At 41.0% G+C, this 21,207-nt stretch overlaps 1 protein-coding gene across 9 annotated transcripts in view; it reads right to left on the bottom strand.

The window, feature by feature from the left end:
* The window catches only part of LOC132863899 (ribonuclease inhibitor-like), a 201,148-nt gene that overhangs the window by 176,776 nt on the left and 3,165 nt on the right, over nt 1-21,207 (bottom strand). The gene's annotated exons all lie outside the window — the stretch shown is intronic.

The following is a 21,207-nucleotide window of genomic DNA, read 5'->3' as shown; positions in this document are numbered from 1 at the left end:
ACGGTAATAAAACCAAACAGGAAAATAAAAGTGACGGCAGAGCATCAGGACGAGGATAGACTGAATAAATTAAACACACACAAGTTAAATGAAGAGGTCTCAAATCAAACACAACTCTGCTCTCAAATCAAACTCAACTCTGAATATGATAATGTCAATGAAATCTGTTTGTATTGAAAATATTGTTTATTTCATTCATGACTAAAATCATTCCAACTGAATTAGAAAAATTAAATTGTTGAATTTATGCAAATGCTGATAATGTTCTAAATGCTGCTCTTATGGTGTCAGAGTTCTGCTGTTGATCCCGTAACATTTTACTATGTTAAATGTTAGTGATGGTGTAACATAGGGGTCTCAGACACAGAGTGAGGTTCCATACAGTAAGAGTTGACATGAGGAGAGGAAACACAATAGACAGAGTAATATTGAGAGTAAACACACTTTAAACACCACGTATCAAAGACAGATAGAAGACTTAAAGACTTGGCAAATATGTAAAGGCAAGACAGGGTCATACACGATAAAGCTTTCCACAATAACACAACTCAGAACTAACACATGTCTAAAGTTTCACACTGACATGCTAGCCCATGTGCTTTTTATATGGCACTAACAGGAAGTGGGTGAGGTACTTGAAGCGATTATTAGAACTCAGAGGATGGCATCCTCTGGTGGCTCGGAGTAGAAGTGTCCAGACTGTATGGTGCACATATTTAATATCAGTTAAAGGAACCTTTTTGTAAAACATTACCCTGGATATTAGTATGCCTAAAGTCATCTAATAATACAGTTAAAGCTTCATGAGCTGAATGAGCAAATAATATCAGCAGTAGCTCATGTTTCGTATATTTTATTTTCTCCCAATGCATCCAATATTATAGATATTGTTGAAGTTTGCAAGCAGAGAGGAAATGTTTGGGAGGGTGAGTGGCAGATAAAAGATTGTGGCTCACAATAAAGCCTGAAGGTACATTTACACCTGTAGAGATTTTGTCATCACAGTTACTATGAAGTCGCTAGTAGGTGTTCTTAGCTACTGCTTGCTCTTAGTAACATCATTGGTTTCTTACTGCTAGTTCTGGAGGGAGAGTGAGGTAAAGGAGAAGACGTGTGTGAATTCATTTTAAGCACTTTTTAGAAACATTACATTTTAATTAATATATGTAGTATTAAGCTCCAGCGTGTCCTAGGTCTTCCCCGGGGCCTCCTCCCGGTTGGACATGCCCGGAACACCTCCCCAGGGAGGCGTCCAGGAGGCATCCGGAACAGATGCCCGAGCCACCTTAGCTGACTCCTCTCGATGTGGAGGAGCAGCGGCTCTACTCTAAGCTCCTCCCGGGTGACTGGGCTCCTCACCCTGTCTCTAAGGGAGCGCCCAGCCACCCTGCGGAGGAAACTCATTTCGGCCGCCTGTATCCGGGATCTTGTCCTTTCGGTCATGACCCAAAGCTCATGACCATAGGTGAGGGTAGGAACGTAGATCGACTGTTAAATAGAGAGCTTCGCCTTGCGGCTCAGCTCTTTCTTCACCACAACAGACCGGTACATCGACCGCATCACTGCAGAAGATGCACCGATCCGCCTGTCGATCTCCCGCTCCATCCTTCCCTCACTCGTGAACAAGACCCCAAGATACTTAAACTCCTCCACTTGAGGCAGGAGCTATCCACCAACATGTAAACAGTAAGTACAATCACAAAAAACACACAGTACACACACCCTCAGCTCAACGGCACAATTTGTCACTTTTTTCACTTGTTTCACATGATGACCTCCTCGAGACAGTAACCTTAACTGATAGGATAGACACATGGAGAAATACCATTTTTACTTTTTTAATTCTTCACTGTGTTCTATAAAGAACTGTTTGTGAAAAGGTGGATGAAATTTTAAATTGACAGAAATAAGTGTTTTAGAATCAATAGTGGTGTGAACTTTATTACAAATCAAATTCCCAAACCCACTTTAATTGAAACTGTAAAAGTCTTGTAGCTATTTTAATTTTTGTATTATATTTAATGTTTTATCTAAAGTTTGAGATTCGTTTTAGAGACTTTTCATTATGATTTATTTTGATTTATTTCTTTTTTCAGTCATTTTACCTTATTTTTTCTAATTGCTTTTCCAGTGTATTATTGCTAAGCAAATTTCACTTCAGTTTACTAGAAATTATGAGAAGTAAAATATCATCTTAATGAAATCCTATCATTCTTTAGTAATAGAAGACATTAAGTGTGTGGTTTTTTTTTTTTCTTTGTTTTTTTTGTCACACTTTAATGTTTCAGTTCATCAAACATATTTAAATATTAGTCGAAGATAACACAAGTAAACACAACATGCAGTTTATAAATGAAAGTTTTTTATTATTAAGGGAAAACAAAATCCAAACCTTCTTGGCCTTGTGTGAAAAAGTGCTTGCCTCTTAACCTAGGGTTAATGTTAGGGTTTCAGTCACACCCACAGCTATTTCTTGAGACCACTTTGTTTCTTTAACAAGTTATTTTACTTCTCATAATTTCTAGAAAACTGAAGTGAAATTTGCTTAGCAATAATACACTGGAAAAGCAATTCGAAAAAAAATATAAGATAAAATGACTGCCAAAAAAAGAAATAAAAAAAAATCATTAATGAAACGTCTTTTAAAATCATCTCAAAACTTAGATAAAACATTAAAACGTTAAATATAATACAAAAATTAAAAAATAAAGTCTACAAGACTTTAACAGTTTCAATTAAAATGGGTTTGGGAATTTGATTTGTAATAAACTTGATTTGCTTTGTGCTTTGAAAGAAGTGAAGGATGTTGAGAGACAGCCGTGTAAACAATCTGTTTATTAAATGACCTTTTTTTAAAGAAACCAGACGCAAGATTTGGATCCAGCTTTTCTTTTGAGTGCACAGAGATTGGGAGGAAAAAATCAACCAAAAGAATCACCCATTCAGAGTCAGGGCTCTTTACATGACACTCGAGATCTTCCACTCCAACCTCCAACACATCATGGAGATCTTCATGGAACTGGCTTTGTACCCAGGAGCATTGAGATGCAGGAACAGGTATAAGCCTCTTAGTTACAGTGAAATGTAATCCTACATATTATAGACAACCGTTTACCTTCAGTTTTGCTGGAACACTTTAGGGATATACTGTACAAGGTTTAGTCCAGCATATAGCAACATTTTACTGTGAAGACTGGGACTGGAAGAAGACCTTTTCAGAAGAATTATTTAGAAAATGGAAGCTTGCTGAAAAATATCCAGGTTTGGGAAGGTGAGTGGCAGAAAAAAGTTGTGAAGATTGTGGCTTACAGATGTGGCCGGTCCGAGCAGATTGGTGTTCTTGCTTGGAGTTTAAAAGAGTTTATATTTGAAGATGGAGAGCATTTCACCTCCCTTTCACTTTGGCCAAATCAAGATGGTACTGTATACATCTGGGTGCAATCAAATTCAAACCAGATGCTTTTTGCTATAATATTTCAATAGCCCCTATCTAAAGTTGTAGATTGTTTGATGCTCGATTATAAACAGATTGAAAGTTTTGTCAGTTGGAGAAAAATGTCATCATAACAGTTACAGAAACTATGATTCCCTTCCAAGGTGTTATCAAAAGTTTCTGTGAGACAAAGAAATGTGGATTAAATAATAAATCAATTCATTGTGGTTTCTTAGATGTTTCGACATGTTAAGGTAATTAACCTGTGCTGTATATTCTTGATGACATTATGTAGGTTATTAACTGTGTATGTAGATTAGAGTATTATAGCTTTATAATTACTGCATGTGTTAATGCTTTATTTTAAGGTTTCTTTAACTCATATTATGAAAGCTCGATACTGGACATTTTCTGTCATGTGAAATCCTCATTGGGTGTTTCCTTTGTGTCACCAAAGAATTTGCCTTTGTCAAAAGAAATATTCTCAAGAAGTCTGATTCAACTTCAGTTTCATAAAGGTGCTTAGAGCAAAATAACACAGATGATTGCTAAAGACACAAGTGAATAATTGAGCATACAAAGGACATTTCCAGTTACTCAGATTTGGGTGTTATAGATCAGGTGATCACATAATCTTAACAATATGCCTTCATTTGCTATATTTTATTATCCAGTATTGTTCGTATTACTTTTTGTTAAATTCAACAATATTTAGGTTGTCATGATATGAAACATACAAAGAAGAAGAAGAAGAAAGTGAGGTTAAGCTGCTACAGTGTAAGAAATAACATCAAATTTAAGTATAAAATATTGTTAAAATGTTTGTTTATTATAACGATGTGCTAGATTCATGGATGAGTATTTTTCCATTAGTGATTGTTTTATTACGTAATTCTTAAGTAATAAAACAATCAAAAAGCATTTTAAGTGTGTATATATATACACACACTTAAAATGCTTTTTGATAGAACATTTCCAGAGCCCTGATCTAAAGCCTACACTCTAAAAAATAATACACTGGCTCAACTTAAGAAAATTAAGGTAACAATTTGCATGCATCTTTTTAAGTAATTTCAACTCAGTCGTTAATAAGTACACATCATGAATCTTTTATAGTTAGACTAACCCAATTTGTTTAGTACAACCAACATGATTTGACTTAACCTCTAAGAGCTTAATTAAGTTGAAACAACTTAATTTTAATTTCAAAGTTTTGGTGATATTAAGTGGTCAAATTACATAATTTAAGCTATTCTAACTTCTTTATTTTGATTCCATTCTACTTATATATGTCCATGCAAATTGTTACCTTATTTCTTTTGAGTACAAGTAACTTATTTCACTTCAGTCAGAAGAAATAACACAGCAATTCCAGTTTTATGATGAAAGTGGTTTATTATAAAACCAATGTCAACTTGTGTACAAAAAGGTTTTTACAATACTTGGACAAAAAGATAATTATCCAGGACTCAAGTATTTTTCACGTAAAGTCAAGTAAAGAATCAAGTATTTTTCTTAGTAACCTGGTAGGTACATATCATGAAAAAAAAAACTAAAATAATAATAATAAATCACAGGAAACTTGAAAAATGAATTCCAACAACAGACACAATTGCCAGGTTGAAACTAAAGGTTTTCTTCCTTTTTTTTATATTATTGCAAAGTATTAAATTTTACCTTCATCACATAAGCTACAGCCCCCATAAAGTCTCGTCTCAGACAAATACAACACTGTAACCTTCATGTAAAAAATTGTCAAAATTACAACTGCTGTACGTGTATGCACAACAAAACTTTTACATGAAACATTTCAGGAAGACAACAGCCCACCATTTCAGAAAGACAACAGTTTTTTTCTTTAGTCATTAGAGATCTTCCTCCTTTTCTCCAAGATATACTATTAAGGAATGTACTGTATAGCAGTCTCTCTCCTCCTTTCCACAGAATCATCCTGTAAAGAAACAGGACATTAATGGACACAGGAGTTAAATCTTAGGATACACTGCAAGAAAAATTCAGACCTTTTAAATTTATGAGTTGACAGTAAAAGCTTATAAAAAATATTATAAACGAATTATACATTGTATAAAAAAAATGTAGTCTTAAGTGTTGCTGACTAATGAATGTTTTCAAATTTTGTTTAAGTTGGCCTACTGACTAAACATGAAAACTTGCAAACTTAAAGCAAAGTGTCAGCTGCCTATTGCACACATTGTCATGTGTGTATTTAGTACGCCGGCGAGCCGCTCTGTGCGGGCGGGGCACGCATGGGAGAAGAGTCAGGTAGCTCCCTGACACCACCGCCCCTGGAGTCCAGCACGTCCTGTCGTGCTACCCAAGACTGATCCTCCGCGCCGTACCCTTCCCAGTCCACCAGGTATTCGAGGCGACCCCCACGCCTCCTGGAGTCAAGGACCTCCCGCACTGCATAGACGCCCGGCTGAGCTACGACCTCCGGCTGGACGGGCTCCACGGGGCCACCTGGAGGGCGAGAAATGGGCGAGACACACGGCTTCAGCAGGGACACGTGAAAGGTTGGGTGTATGCGGTACCCCGGTGGCAGCTCCAGCCGGTAGGACACGTCACTAATCCTCCTGGCGATCCTGAACGGCCCAATGAACCGGGGGCTGAGCTTGCGGCATGGCAGTTTCATCTTCAGGTCCTTCGTAGAGAGCCACACTCGATCCCTGGGGCGGTAACCTGGAGACTCCAGACGTCTCGCGTCGGCGTGCCGGCGGGTGGAGCGGAGGGCCCGACACAACTGGGTGTGCGCCGATTCCCAGACCCGGTTGCTCTCCCGGAACCAGGCGTCCACCGAAGGCACGTCGCTGGGCTGATCCGACCAGGGGAACAAGGGCGGCTGGAACCCCAGCACGCATTGGAAAGGGGTGAGGCCCGTGGAGTCCTGGCGAAGCGAGTTCTGAGCATACTCCGCCCAGGGTAAGAACCGTGCCCAATCTCCCTGATCTTGGCTGCAGTAAGTCCTCAAGTACCTGTTCAGCTCCTGTATCTTGCGTTCCGCCTGGCCGTTGGACTGAGGGTGGTAACCCGACGTCAGATTTACTGACACCCCCAGGAGCTGGAAGAAGGCACGCCAAACCCGAGAGGAGAATTGGGGCCCACGGTCCGAAACTATCTCCTCCGGGAGACCAAAGTTCCTGAATACGTGATGAAACAAGGCCTCGGCTGTCTCGAGGGCCGTGGGCAACCCCTTTAGAGGCACAAGTCGGCAGGCCTTAGAGAAGCGATCCACCGCTACCAGGATACACGTGTTTCCCCCCGACCGTGGCAAGTCGGTCACAAAGTCGATGCCTAGGTGTGACCAGGGGCGCTGAGGGACGAGGAGCGGCACCAACTTGCCGACGGGCAGGTGGCGAGGTACCTTGGCCATGGCGCAGGTGGAACACTCCTGGACGTAGCGGGTAACCTCTTCTGCCATCCTTGGCCACCAGTAGCGAGCCTGAAGGAGCTGGACCGTCCTCCTCTCTCCTGGGTGACCCGTGCCCGGTCCCTCATGGACCGACTGGATTAGCTCCCCGCGGCAGGATGTGGGAACAAAAACCCTTCCCTCAGGGCACCCTCTGGGGGCGGGCTCCCTGACGGAGGCCGCACGGATCTCGCTGTCCATGTCCCAGACAATAGGCCCCACGACGATCGAAGGAGGGAGAATGGGGTCCGGATGTCTGGGTTCCTCAGGCCCGAATATCCGGGACAGGGCGTCGGCCTTTCCGTTGAGCGCCCCAGCTCGGTAGGTGACTTGAAACTGGAACCGAGTGAAGAAGAGGGCCCAACGAGCCTGCCGGGCATTGAGTCTCCGGGCCTCCCGCAGGTACTGAAGATTCTTGTGGTCTGTGATCACAGTGAATGGGTGCTCTGCTCCCTCCAACCAGTGCCTCCACTCGTCCAGGGCGAGCTTGATAGCCAGAAGCTCCCGGTTGCCGATGTCGTAGTTCTGCTCTGCGGCCGAGAGCTTGTGGGAGAAGAAAGCGCACGGGTGGAGCTGTGGTGGGGTGCCTGATTGCTGAGAGAGAGCAGCCCCCACCCCCGTCGAGGAGGCGTCCACCTCCACTACAAAGGGCTTCCGGGGGTCTGGATGACGCAACACGGGAGCGGAGCAAAAGCGCTGGCGGAGCTCCTCAAACGCCCCCTGGGCCTCCTTGGTCCACCTCAGGGTTCCGCGCCTTACCCCTGAGGAGAGAAGTGAGGGGAGCGGTGATCAGGCTGTACCCCTGAATGAACCGACGGTAAAAGTTAGCGAAGCCCAAGAAGCGTTGGAGTTCCTTAATAGTCTCCGGAACGGGCCAGCTCTTCACTGCTTTAACTTTCCTGTCGTTCATCTGTATACCCCGTGCGCTGATGACGTAGCCCAGAAACTGTACCTCCTTACAGTGAAACTCGCACTTGGAGAGGTTGAGGTAGAGCTGTTGGGAACGAAGTGCCCCTAGGACCTCACGGACGTGGTGATGGTGTTCCTCTAGGTTCCTTGAATATATCAGAATGTCATCGATGTAAACCATGACGAACCTTTGTAAGAAGGGTCGGAGCACCTCGTTCATGAACCCCTGGAACACAGCTGGGGCGTTAGATAGGCCGTACGGCATGACCCGGTATTCGTAGTGTCCGGAGGGCGTTATGAAGGCGGTCTTCCACTCGTCCCCCTTCCTGATACGAACCAGGTTATATGCGCTCCGGAGATCCAGTTTAGAAAACACCCGTGCCTCTCGCAGGGCCTCCAGAGCTGCTGGGACCAGCGGGAGAGGGTAAGGGAGAGGGGAGATCTGGGCGTTGAGCTGTCGGTAATCGATGCAGGGACGTAGCCCCCCGTCCTTCTTTCCCACAAAGAAGAAGCTCGACGCAGCCGGGGAGGATGAGTTCGTGATAAACCCCTGCCCGAGCGCCTGCTGGATGTACTCCTCCATGGCCTGATGTTCTGGAGCAGAAAGGGGATAGACTCGGCCCTTCGGCAGCTTAGCCCCGGGAAGCAGGTCGATGCAGCAGTCCCCGCGCCGGTGAGGGGGGAGACGAGTAGCTGCCTGGGCACTGAACACGTCCTTGAAGGCCTGGTACTCCGTGGGGATCTCTGCCTGCTGGGATGTCGTGGCTTCCTCCACCCTGGTGGCGCCTACCAGGGCTTTGGGGACCCTGGATGGAAGCGGAGAGAGGCAGTGTTCCCGGCAGTGGCTACTCCATTGCAGGATATCGCAGGGGTCCCAGGAGCATGCAGGGGCGTGTTGTTTCAGCCAGGGCCTACCCAGGATCACGCTGACAGTGGACTCGTCGAGCACCATGAACCTTATCTCCTCTCTATGGAACAGCCCCACGCATAGAGTCACTATGGGCGCACAGTACTTCACCCAGCCCCGACCTAGTGGGCGTCCCTGGATGGTCTGGACGGCTAAGTCCTGGGAACCCCTCTCCCGGGGGAGCTGCAAGCTGTTGAGGCAGGCTTGGGATATGAAGTTCCCTGCCGAACCTGAGTCCACCAGCGCATCCACAGAGAGAGAGAGAGAGGGAGTTAGAAGCGTCACCGGGAGTGTGGACAGAGTAGAAATGTCTGACGGAAACTCTACCGTACTCACCGCTGCCGGAGCATGACACGTGGGGCAACAGCCGCTGGAGTAGCCCGGGCTCCCACCATACCGGTCTTTGCCCGAAGCCCGGCGGCTATTTCCCCCCCACCGGGGAAGCCTCTGAGAACCCAGCTGCATGGGTTCGGCGTCAGCTGTGGCCGCCAGTCCAGGCTGTTCCCCCGAGGTGGGCGACCTGGGGAGGCATGCGGACAGTCGCTGGGAAAGTCCTAAGGATCTCCCAATGAAGTCCTCCAGGCCCGTAGCGTCATCAAACACCGCCATGGCCTGTTTAATCTCGGGAGAGAGACCCCGCCGATATACTCCCAGTAGCGCCGCCTCGTTCCAGCCACTAGATGCCGCCAAGGTGCGGAAACGCAAGCTGTACGCCGTGATGTCATCCTTCCCCTGGCGCAAGCTAAGCAGCTGGTCCGCTGTGGATAGGACCCCGGAAGCGGCACTGAAAACCTCGCGAAGGTGTGCCGCGAAATGCTCGTATACCTCCATCATGGGGCTGTCAGAGTCCCACAAGGCCTGAGCCCAAGCTAGCGCTCTTCCGGACAGGAGCGAAATGAGGAACGCCACCTTGGAGCGCTCGGAAGGGAAGCGCTGAGGCTGCATCTCCATGTAGAGATTTACCTGGAGTAGGAATAGGCAGTGTGCTTAAATGTACGTATAGGTGTGTGTGTATATACATGTTTCTATGTACAGTATGTGTGTAAATTACCAAGTTAAATTTGGTAAATTAAGTTAAATTAAATTAAGTTAAATTTAAACTTAAATTAACAAGTTGTTACAAGTTTATATATGTATGTACTGTATGTATGTATGTATGTATGTATGTATATGTTTCTATGTATGTATGTATGTATGTATGTATGTATGTATGTATGTATGTATAGGTGTGTGTGTATATACATGTTTCTATGTACAGTGTGTGTGTGTGTGTGTGTGTGTGTGTGTGTGTGTGTGTGTGTGTGTGTGTGTGTATGCATGTCTGTCTGTCTGTCTTTCTGTGTCTGTCTGTCTGTCTTAATCAACCCAGTGTAAACTTTAAATTCGGACGACACTAAACATGTTCAATGTCAATTAACATCATTTAGCTGCCACTGTAAAACAAAACATAAAGTCTTTGAACACACTAGCTAGCTAAAAGTCTATTAACTTTAGAATTGATGAATTAGCTTAGGTCAAAATGTCTTTTCAGTTTAGTGTGTGACAACAACGATTTACTTAAGTAAAGTTAGCCGCATATTCATTTTGTTTCATATTTAGGTTCATATGTATTTTGTCCACCGTGGAGGAAAGCTGATTTTGAGGAAAATTGGGTTGTAGCTACAGTACCTCTCTACATTACTACGGTAGAAAAGAGGTGTTATTTGTGTAGTAACAGCATTTAGCTCAGGAGTTATTGACTCTGGAAATTCGAATCTGTGAATATGTGGCCAACTTTACTTAAGTCAATGATTTTTTGTGTATATAGTTGGTGGCTGGTGAGATTAAAACAAAGCAAAAATATTAACTTACCTATATAGCCTCGATTCTCCTGTTTCTCTGGCTCCTAGTAGTCCCGCTCTGGAGGCAAATCAAGTCCGGGCAAATTCAGCCTTTACTCAGCTTTAAAGGATGCTCACTAGATATACAAGTTTCACTAACTTAATATTTTTCTGTTGTTACAAACTTATTTTTTTATGCTGAAAATGTTGATTATTTTAAGTTTTACAAACTAACCCCATAAATAATTTTTTTAGAGTGATAGAGCTTCCATTGGATGCAACAGAGAAGACATGTAGATTTCTGATACTTATTATTAACAAATTAGACTAAATGTTTGGAGAAAAATTCCCACAGATGTATGGGACGTATTTAGTGCATTATGTATCACTGTACTCAGTATCTCAGTAAAATTCTTGCTGACTGGAGCTGTGTGTGTGGAACACTGGAGTCCAGCTGTGACTTATATGATCTTGCATCTTCATGTTTATCCTGCATTTGGTGGAATGGGTGATTTTTTAGTTGATTTTTTTTCCTAATCTGTAAACCAATAAAAGAAAAAAGTGATTTGAATTATTCTGCTGGTCTTCCAATGGTGCAAAGCCATATTTTTTGATTAATAAATAAATCTTTTAAGTTTTAAGTAATAGGTTTTAAGTATTATGTATTATTTTAAGTATTAAAAACCTTTTAATTAATAAATAAAACATCTAATTTCATGTTTTTTATATGTACTTTGACTGTAGCTTTGTGTGATATCTGGACTTGATTATTTTCCTTTCACATATTCAGAAGATTATAATCTGTTATAATTTCCATCAATAAAATCAGTTTCAATTGAAACTAAGCTTCTGACTTGTTTTTTCCATAATTATGTATTATTCTAGATTCTTCCTGAGCACTACCATTAAACAGTTTCCTGTTCAAGTTTTAAAACCTTGGAAAGGACTGCATCTAGTCCCATGACACATCCTGTTCTGTTACAGTAGCTACTTAACCTTCTCCAAGTTCTCTGTAGCTGTTTAATATACAGTACAGGACACCTGGACATCACAGCCAGTATACAGTATGTCCCCAAAGTGTTCCACCAAAACAATAAATTGTCATCCAATAATACAATTGGTTGAAATGTATTATGTTTGAAGATTCAAATTCAAGACAAATCAGCTGATTCAGCTGAAAAATATGAATCATTTAGCATTAACCCAATCTTTTTTTATTTACATAAAGTAATGCTTTGCATACATGGACCAATTTAATTTAGTACATTCAGCACTTGGAAAGATAATGCTAATATATATGGGGATTATATATTGTCATGAGTCAGTACATGTGTGTTTTATTGAATAGTTAAAATGTGCCAAGTTTCTGTGTTATGGCTGTGCTACTGTGCCAAGGCCAGAAGCTGTGACAAAACAGACATATATGAAGTAAAACAAGTTAAAACAGAGTAATTAAATTTTCATATATCAGTAATATCACTTTTCTTATGTTCATCCCACAAAGGGGTGTGTCCAAGGTCTAAGACAACCCACTTTAAATAGTATAAATGTGAATGTGTGCAGTTTCTGTCTTATCCATAAACTTGCTTCCTTAACAAGACATCATTTAAAGAAGGCACTTTTTCACTACATGATTTTGACTACTTCCTTGTAAGTCTGCCTGTGATTCTTGTTTACATTACAGTATGTAAGTTTTTAACTGTGTATGTAGATTATGGCTAGTTACAATAATCTTCCACTTACTGTATATGTTAAAGCTTTGACTCCTATTAAATGTGTCACTGCAACCCTGCATCCTTAATTATGATTATTTTCTAGTACCACATGTCTTGGATGGTGTGTAAGTCTTAATTCAATAAAAATTTGTTAGCACTGGTAATGCAAATTCTAAAGGCATTAGAATCGATTAGTTACATCTGAGGTTTGAATACTGATATGAGAAATTTGCATATGGTTTTCCTGTAAATTAAGGAAAACTTATTGTAAAGCATTACCTTGTATAAATAATGAATTAAAGGTTTTAAACATGCCTCTTTAACAGAAGAATTATGGAGAGAATTCAGGGAGAGAAACAAGGATGCGAGAGGCAGACGAGTTCAAACTCCCTAACAGCAGAGCTTTAATTTACTTTCACTTTCCAGCTTTTTATTAAACACACATGCTCATGCACACATTAGCAAACATAAAATCATCTAATAATAAAAATGAATAAATAACACTTCATTTAATAAAACAATTGGCTGATAATGATAAATATCAGCAGTCGTTCATTCTTCTGGTATTTTGTTATCATAACCAAAAATCTTCTTAAACATGTCCCATTTGCAGAAGTATTGATTTCCATTTTAACTTTTTAATTCCTTTCATTTTTAATTGTAATTTTAAATGTTTGATCGTCTTTTAAAGGTTAAGAGCAAGAGCATGTCGTACCTGGCAGAAACCGATGAAGTTGGAGGGAATAAAGGAACAGCGTTTAGTTTTGAAGGCAGTAAATCTGGAAGCATCTTGAGAAAGGTCTATGTTTGGGTCAGTGACAAGAAGGTGAAAGGCATTAAGGTGTGGCTTACTGAGGGAAAGCCAAAACAGTATAGGCTTTATGTTCATCAACACCATCAAGTCTGCGTCTGATGTGTGTTTGTGGTGTGGTGGTGGTGGTGTGGTGGGGGGTGTTACACTACTTCAGCATATTTAAAAGTATTAATGTAAAGTATAAAATATATTATTTTTTAAAACTTTGTGTAAATGTGTAACACAGTGTTCCACACCGTACTTACAGTATGTCAATATCAGTGACAAATATTACTGGAGAAAACTTATCCATTTTTCTGAGTTCTCTGTGTTTGTTTCTACAATGTGTGTACTCATATTTGTAGTCAGCGGTGACTTCTACAATATTGCATGTTATCATGTATCCTGTATGGGGTGGGACGGGAGATTTTTTTTTTTAACAAGCGGATTTCACTTACATGAAAAAAAGTTGGTCATGTTAACATTGTTCAGTTAATGTGTTCACACCCAATGAGGATTTCGCACGACAGAAAATGTTCATAATCGAGCTTTCATAATATGAGTTAAAGAAACCTTAAAATAAAGCATTAACACATACAGTAATTATAAAGCTATAATACTCTAATCTACATACACAGTTAATAACCTACATAATGTAAACAAGAACATACAGCACAGGTTAATTACCTTAACATGTCAGAACATCTAAGAAACCACAATGAAGGGATTTTGTCTGGGATGCGGGGGTAAAAATGGACCCAAATGCAGGACAGCTAAACAAAAATGGGGTTTATTAACTAAAAAAAAAAACACTAAACAGGACAAAGACAACAAACGAAGACAACAGAGGATTCCGCGCTGCACAAGGCAACGCGGCTCAACTAAATAGTACAAATAATTAATCAAACATGAGGGACAGGTGTGCAGAGGTGGGGAGGAAAAGACAAGGGCGGGGCAGACACGTGAACACAGAACATAAACAAAACGGCACATAGCCAATTTCCTGACAGTACCCCCCTCGAGGCGTGGCTCCCGACGCGCCAATCCGTCCTGACAGTCCCGACGGGTCCAGGAGGGGGAGCAAGGCACATGGCGAGGCAGGTGGGGGGAGCAAGGCACACGGCGAGGCAGGTGGGGGGAGCAAGGCACACGGCGGTGTAGCCAGAGGGGCCGAGCGACGTCCACAGCCGAACAGGAGGGGCGAGCGACGTCCACAGCCGAACAGGAGGGCCGAGCGACGTCCACAGCCGAACAGGAGGGCCGAGCGACGTCCACAGCCGAACAGGAGGGACGAGCGACGTCCACAGCCGAACAGGACGGCCGTGCGCAACCCCCGACGCACCGCAGCCAGACCCACCTCTCGGGAACCAGGAAAAGGGGAGGGAGGGCGGAAAAATTCAACAGAAAAAAAATCCATGGGGCAAAATCACAGGCCTGCAACACCCCCCGCGGACAGGAAGTGGGGCGGCGTCCTCCACAGAAACCGGATGTGAAGCGACGCCCCCCACCAGACAGGTGCGGGGCGATGTCCCTCACCGGAAAAATGCGGACCAATGTCACCAATACCGCGAAGTCCAGGGAAAAATAAAATCCAATAAGAAAAAAAAAAATGCTCCCAATATCGGCCGGTCCAGGCTGCAGCTGTCCTGCTGGGTCCTGGTCTAGCGGAATTTTTCTGTCAGGGACGCAGGGGTAAAAATGGACCCAAATGCAGGACAGCTAAACAAAAAACGGGGTTTATTAACTAAAAAAAACACTAAACAGGACAAAGACAACAAACGAAGACAACAGAGGACAAACAAAAAGGCACATGGCCAATTTCCAGGCAGAGTCCTGACAGATTTATTATTTAATCCACATTTCTTTGTCTCAAAGAAACTTTTGATAACCCCTTGGAAGGAAATCATAGTTTCTGTAACTGTTATGATTTCTTCTCCATTGCATCCCATGAAAGCTCTACAGACTTTAGATAAGGGCTCTTGGAATGTTCTACCAAAAAGCGTCTGGTCTGCATTGGATGTAGTAACAAATAGCTTCTGGAGCGAAAGGTGCTGCCCTGTGACCGAGACCAAGCTTTCTGGCACTGAGCAGCACATTTCGCTCCAGAAACTATTTGTTACTACATCCTACTGAATCCTATTGAATATCTTTGGAAAAAGCTGAAACATGTGATCTGATCATCTGATCAACAGACATGGTTGTTAATAACCAAAGAAGAGGGTTGTGTCTATGCTGTTAGTTGGAAATCAGATTTCACAAGACTTTCATCCCCGTAATTTCCTTAAACTATCAGAAGGCACAATAAAGTGGTTTAATATTTAGTGAACAATTTATTGTGTCGCAGAAACCTTTGATACAGCACAGGTGAATTACCTTAACATGTCGTAACATCTAAGAAACCACAATGAAGTGATTTATTATTTAATCCACATTTCTTTGTCTCACAGAAACTTTTGATAACACCTTAGAAGGGAATCATAGTTTCTGTAACTGTTAGGATGACATTTTTCTCCAACTGACAAAACTTTCAATCTGTTTATAATAGAGCATTAAACAATCTACAACTTTAAATAGGGGCTCTTGAATTATTCTATGGTCAGTCACAGAAACATTTCGTGATTACTTGTATAATGCTCCAACTTTCACCGTATATAGTGATAACAACCCCCTTACATACGTCCTGTCAACAGCCAAACTGAATGCCACAGGTTGCAGGTGGGTTGCAGGTGGGTAGAATATGCAGATTTCCACTTCACAATCAGATATCGCCCAGGTCGTGAAAATATTGATGCTGACACATTGTCCCTATTACCCCTAGACATAGGAACGATGATGAAAGAGTGTTCTGAGGAGTTGTCATCTGATGTAATAGGTGCAACAATTCAAGCTGTAGAAGCCCAAGAAGGTCCCAGAATTCCATGGTCAGTCTCAACCAACTGTTCATCTATTGAAGCCTTTCCAGTAGTTCCAACAATAACTCCATTGTCAGGGAATGAGATCAAAGAAGCTCAAATGAAGGACCAGGATATTAGTCCTGTATATGAATGTAAACTGTCTGGAACCAAGCCACAAGTGAAACATCTGAAAACATACAGTCTCAAAACAAAATGCCTGTTTCGTGAATGGGGAAAGCTTACCATGAATTACATCTCAGGCAAGATGGCACCGTTGTGGAGTTTGGCAAGCCGTCGCCTGGTGTCTGTGTTCTCTTTATTGAGTATATTTGCCTTATTTGTGTGCACATCTGCACAAAAAGTTACCACAGTACTTGCTTATGATCGCTCGTTTCTTCTTAACCTACGTTGGTCTGTAGGAACTGTTTCTGATTTTAATTACGGAGGATACAAGAACCATGATCCTTCATTCCTGTCTATGCTGCCACCTGAAATACGTCGTTTACCGGACTGTGAATGTCATCGGAGGAGGAAACGCTATAGAAGATGGCGAACACGCGGTGGTATGTTGGTACAAGTGAGGAAGTACCTCTACGCGTCTTCACTTGGAGGCCCGAGTTATGCACACTCTCGGAGTATATCGCTCAGCTGTGATCGCGGCTCGAGTCTAACTGTCCTGGTGCTAATCGTTAATAAGTCTAATGGGCTATGTTCAAATATACTTGATGCTGTTGCACCTTTTAAATTGAAAAGACCTAGAAGTTATGTACATCCTTGGTTTAATGATGAAACTAGGGCGATTAGACAGAAATGGAGGAAAGCAGAAAGAAAGTGGAAGAGGGATAGATTACAAGTATCATATGATTGCGTTAAAGAGCGTATGATTCACTATCAAAAAACTGTTAAAATTGCAAAGGCAAATTACTTCTCTGATCTCATTGCTAAGAACGCTTATAGCCCGAAAATATTATTTAATACCATCAATAGCGTTCTAAATCCGATGTCTAATTTATATCCAGATCCCTCTCCTATGGCCTGTGAAACTTTCTTAAGTTTTTTACTGACAAAATCAATGGTATAAGATCATGTATTGTTCCCTCCTCTCTGGACTTCCCTCAGTCCATATGTATTGTTCCCTCCTCTCTGGACTTTCCTCAGTCCACATCAAATACCATATATCTATCTGAATTTACTCCAGTGTCTCAGTTATTTGGTGCAGGTCATCCATAAATTGAAGCCCACCTTTTGTTCGTCGGATGTTGTCCCTCCTCGTCTTTTATTAGAGACACTCAACTCTATTAGTCCTAGTTTACGTTCAATAATTAATAGTAGTTTAATCAGTGGGATAGTCCCATCCTATTTTAAACATGCCACCGTACAGCCACTACTTAAAAAAACAAATCTTGATTCAACAGATCTAAATAATTACCGTCCCATTTCTAAATTACCGTTTTTATCAAAAGTTTTGGAGAAGGTTGTGTTTAATCAGCTTTCTTTCTTTCTTTCTACAGGAAAATGGCGATTTCGATAAATATCAGTCTGGCTTTAGACCTCAACACAGTACAGAATCTGCATTGCTGAAAGTTCTAAATGACTTATTGTTGATTGTTGATTCTGGAAATTGTGCGGTTTTAATCCTGCTGGACCTTAGTGCGGCATTTGACACACTCGATCATGGCATTCTTTTAAACCGCTTACAGCAAATTGGGATTCAAGGACGTGTTTTAGATCGAACCCTCTCTGTAGAGACTGGTAATTATTCATCATTTTGTGCACCAGTTTTGTATGGGGTCCCGCAGGGCTCAATTTTCATAATATGAGTTAAACATTATCATATACAGTAACTATAATGCTGTAATATTATAATCTACAAACACAGTGAAGGATGCAAGTTTGTGGATGAGACAGAAGCTTCGTGCTCTCGTATTTATACCAAATAAAGAGGGTGGTCCTGGACCTTACACCACACTTCCAAGTAAGAAGTGTGTGTGTGTTTATTGTGTCCACTCTGTTAGTTGGAAATCAGATTTCACAAGCTTTTCACCCCTCAGTGGATAATTTATTTAAACTGTCAGAAAGCACAATAATGTGGTTTATTATTTAGTGAACATTCCTTTGTGTCACTCAACCTTCTCTATTGCATTAGACAGAAGCTTAATAGGCTTTAGATCAGAGTTTTGGGAATGTTCTAACAAAAAGCATCTTGTCTGCATTAGATCATTATCCTGTTTTAAAAAAAATCACATTTCATATATAAAACACAACCTGACCAACACCAATGTAGTAACAAAAAGATCCAGCCATGTTCATATGTGTAATTTAAAGTACCCTGATAGATGAGTTTGCCACCAGACTACTACATCTTTACATTTTTAAATGCTGCTACAACTAATGGCTGGATCTTTTTGTTACTACATTGGTGTTGTTCAGGTTGTGTTTTATTGATGAAATGTGATTTTTTTTAAAGCAGGATAATGATCTAATGCAGACAAGATGCTTTTTGTTAGAACATTCCCAAAACTCTGATCTAAAGCCTATTGAGTTTCTGTCTAATGCAATAGAGAAGGTTGAGTGACACAAAGGAATGTTCACTAAATAATAAACCACATTATTGTGCTTTCTGACAGTTTAAGTAAATTATCCACTGGGGGTGAAAAGCTTGTGAAATCTGATTTCCAACTAACAGAGTGGACACAATAAACACACACACACTTCTTACTTGGAAGTGTGGTGTAAGGTCCAGGACCTCCCTCTTTATCTGGTATAAATACGAGAGCACGAAGCTTCTGTCTCATCCACAAACTTGCATCCTTCACAAGACGTCTTTTAAAGAAGGCATTTTTTGCTACCTGCTTCATCAGTTCCTTGTAAGTGTGCAGTTTATTCTTGATTACATTATGTAGGTTATTAACTGTGTATACGGATTACTGTGTCTGTAGATTATAGTATTACAGCATTATAGTTACTGTATATGATAATGTTTAACTCATATTACGAAAGCTTAATTCTGATCATTTTCTACTACAGTGTGGTTTGTCAGTGCATTAATCATTAATAAGTAAAATTCTGGCCATTAGCAAACATAAAGACATCTAATAATACAGTTGTTTAATAAAGCTTAATGAGCTGAATCAGCAAATAATATCAGCAGTAGCTCATGCTTCAGGCATTTTATTATCTTAACTACAATTCATCTTAAACATGCCTATTTTTCAGAAGAACTATTTTCATCCATCTTGAAATGTTTGTCTTTTTAAGGTTAAGAACAAGATGACCAGTGTTGTTGAAGTTGGTGGACAAGGACAACAAGCGTTCTATTTTAGTGGCATGGATAATGGATCCTTGTTGCATGCAATCGCGGTTTGGGAAGGTGGTTTTCAGATAAACGCCGTGCAGGTGTGGCTTACTGATGGCCGGTCCAGACAGTTTGGTGTTCCTGCTGGGGTTCAGAAAACGTTTACATTTCGATGTGGAGAGTACTTCAGATCCATTTCACTTTGGCCAAATCATAATGGTACACATCTGGGTGCCATCAAATTCACGACAATTTTGGGAGGGAGTTCTGTGCAAGCGTGACAAATAGTTGTGTGCAAGCACAAGTACCAGTTGATGTTGCCTCTGGGAAATGCGTAGGAATCAAAGGAAGCTTTGATTGTGACATTGATTCCTTCGGCTTCATTTTGCTCAAGAAGACATGTGCTTAGCTTAGACATGTGGTGTATCCCACCGTTTCTATAGTCTCACCTAAAGTGACTAATCACCCAAATCTCATATATTAAATCATTTGAATTAATAATGTTTGTGTTTGAGGTTATCTTAGTTTGATTGTTTTTCATATTAGCTTTTCATAATCATGATTCTTTTGGTTGATTTTTTTTCCAAACCTGTTAACCAATGAAAAAAGTGATTTGATTTATTTTGTTGGTTAGACAATTTATTCTGCTAGTCTACCAGTGGTGCAAGACTAAGACACAGTTTAGTTTAATGAAACATTCTTTACAAATAATTCTGAGTAATGAACAAAACATCTCATTTGGTGATTTTTACATATAGTTCGACTGTAGCTTTGTGTAACAATTTCTTTTGTCTGAAGGTAGTGGACTAAAATAAACAGCACTTTTACATCTTTGTGAGTATTGCCATCATTTTTTCTTTTAGTTTTTTTTTTTGAAACCCAGTTATGCCTGACAGTGGGTCTGCGAAGACCTGTTGTCTGACACTATGTTTCTACATTTTCTCCACTATAATTATTATCTATTCCTTTAGACTTTGTCCACTTTGGCCATAACATCTACTACATAACACACTGTTCCATAACGTACACATGTCAATATTAGTGACACATGTTACTGGTAGCTACTTGACCTTATCCAAGTTCTCTGTAGATGTTTAATATACAGTACAGGACACCTGGACATCACAGCCATGTGTACAGTATGTCCCCAAAGTGTTTCACCAAAAATTATGAACTCAGTGAGCTCCTTTTTCTCTGTACTGGTCTCTGAAGCATATGCACCCTAAACCCCAATAGTTAATTCATATCTTGATTTCCCCTCTGCAAAAATAGAATTCCTGCATTTACTCCCAGGCTGAATGTAAATTCCACTTTGCCCTTAACAGACCAGGAGGTTTTTGATGGGGGGGTGGATATGTCACGACTGCCTATCTCCAAAACTTGAGAGCCCTGGTCATGAATACGAAGAGGACTCAATTAGACATTGAACATTTTATTTGAAAGTAACCTTCAACCCAGCGTCTTTTTTCTTAAGGTTAGTTCAAACTGTTTAAAGTATTTTTGTTTGCTTGCAGCAATAAAATTTCGTTTACTCTGTAGCAGTTCATTGATTTCATAAATGCAACACACTACAGTTTTTTCTATACTTTCCATAAAGGTAAAAAAACGATATATGCAGCGTTATCTTCATTTTAGATGTCAAAAGGGTTTTGTGGCTCTGTGTTTTTTTTTTCTGTCGGAAATGGGTCCAAATGGCTCTTTGAGTGTTTAAGGTTGCCGACCCCTGGTCTAAAGGAATAGATAATAAAGTGTATAAGTATAAAAAAAAGTGTAGAAAGTGTATAAGTATAATTTTTTTTACTTAAGTCAAAATAATATCATTAATTTGTTTAAAAATGCTCAAGAAGTGTATTAGTGTTTATTTACTCCAGCATACAGAAACATTTTACTGGGAAGACTGGGACTTGAAGCAGACCTTTTGATGGTTTTAAACTTCGAAAAGGAAAACTGTTTAGTGGTAGTGCTCAGGAAGAATCTAGAATAATACATAATTATGGAAAAAATGAGTCAGAAC

Source organism: Tachysurus vachellii, chromosome 21 (assembly GCF_030014155.1).
Source record: "Tachysurus vachellii isolate PV-2020 chromosome 21, HZAU_Pvac_v1, whole genome shotgun sequence".
Lineage (NCBI taxonomy): Eukaryota > Metazoa > Chordata > Actinopteri > Siluriformes > Bagridae > Tachysurus > Tachysurus vachellii.
The sequence above is the reverse complement of the archived record's forward strand: the minus strand, read 5'-3'. Positions and strand labels throughout refer to the sequence as shown.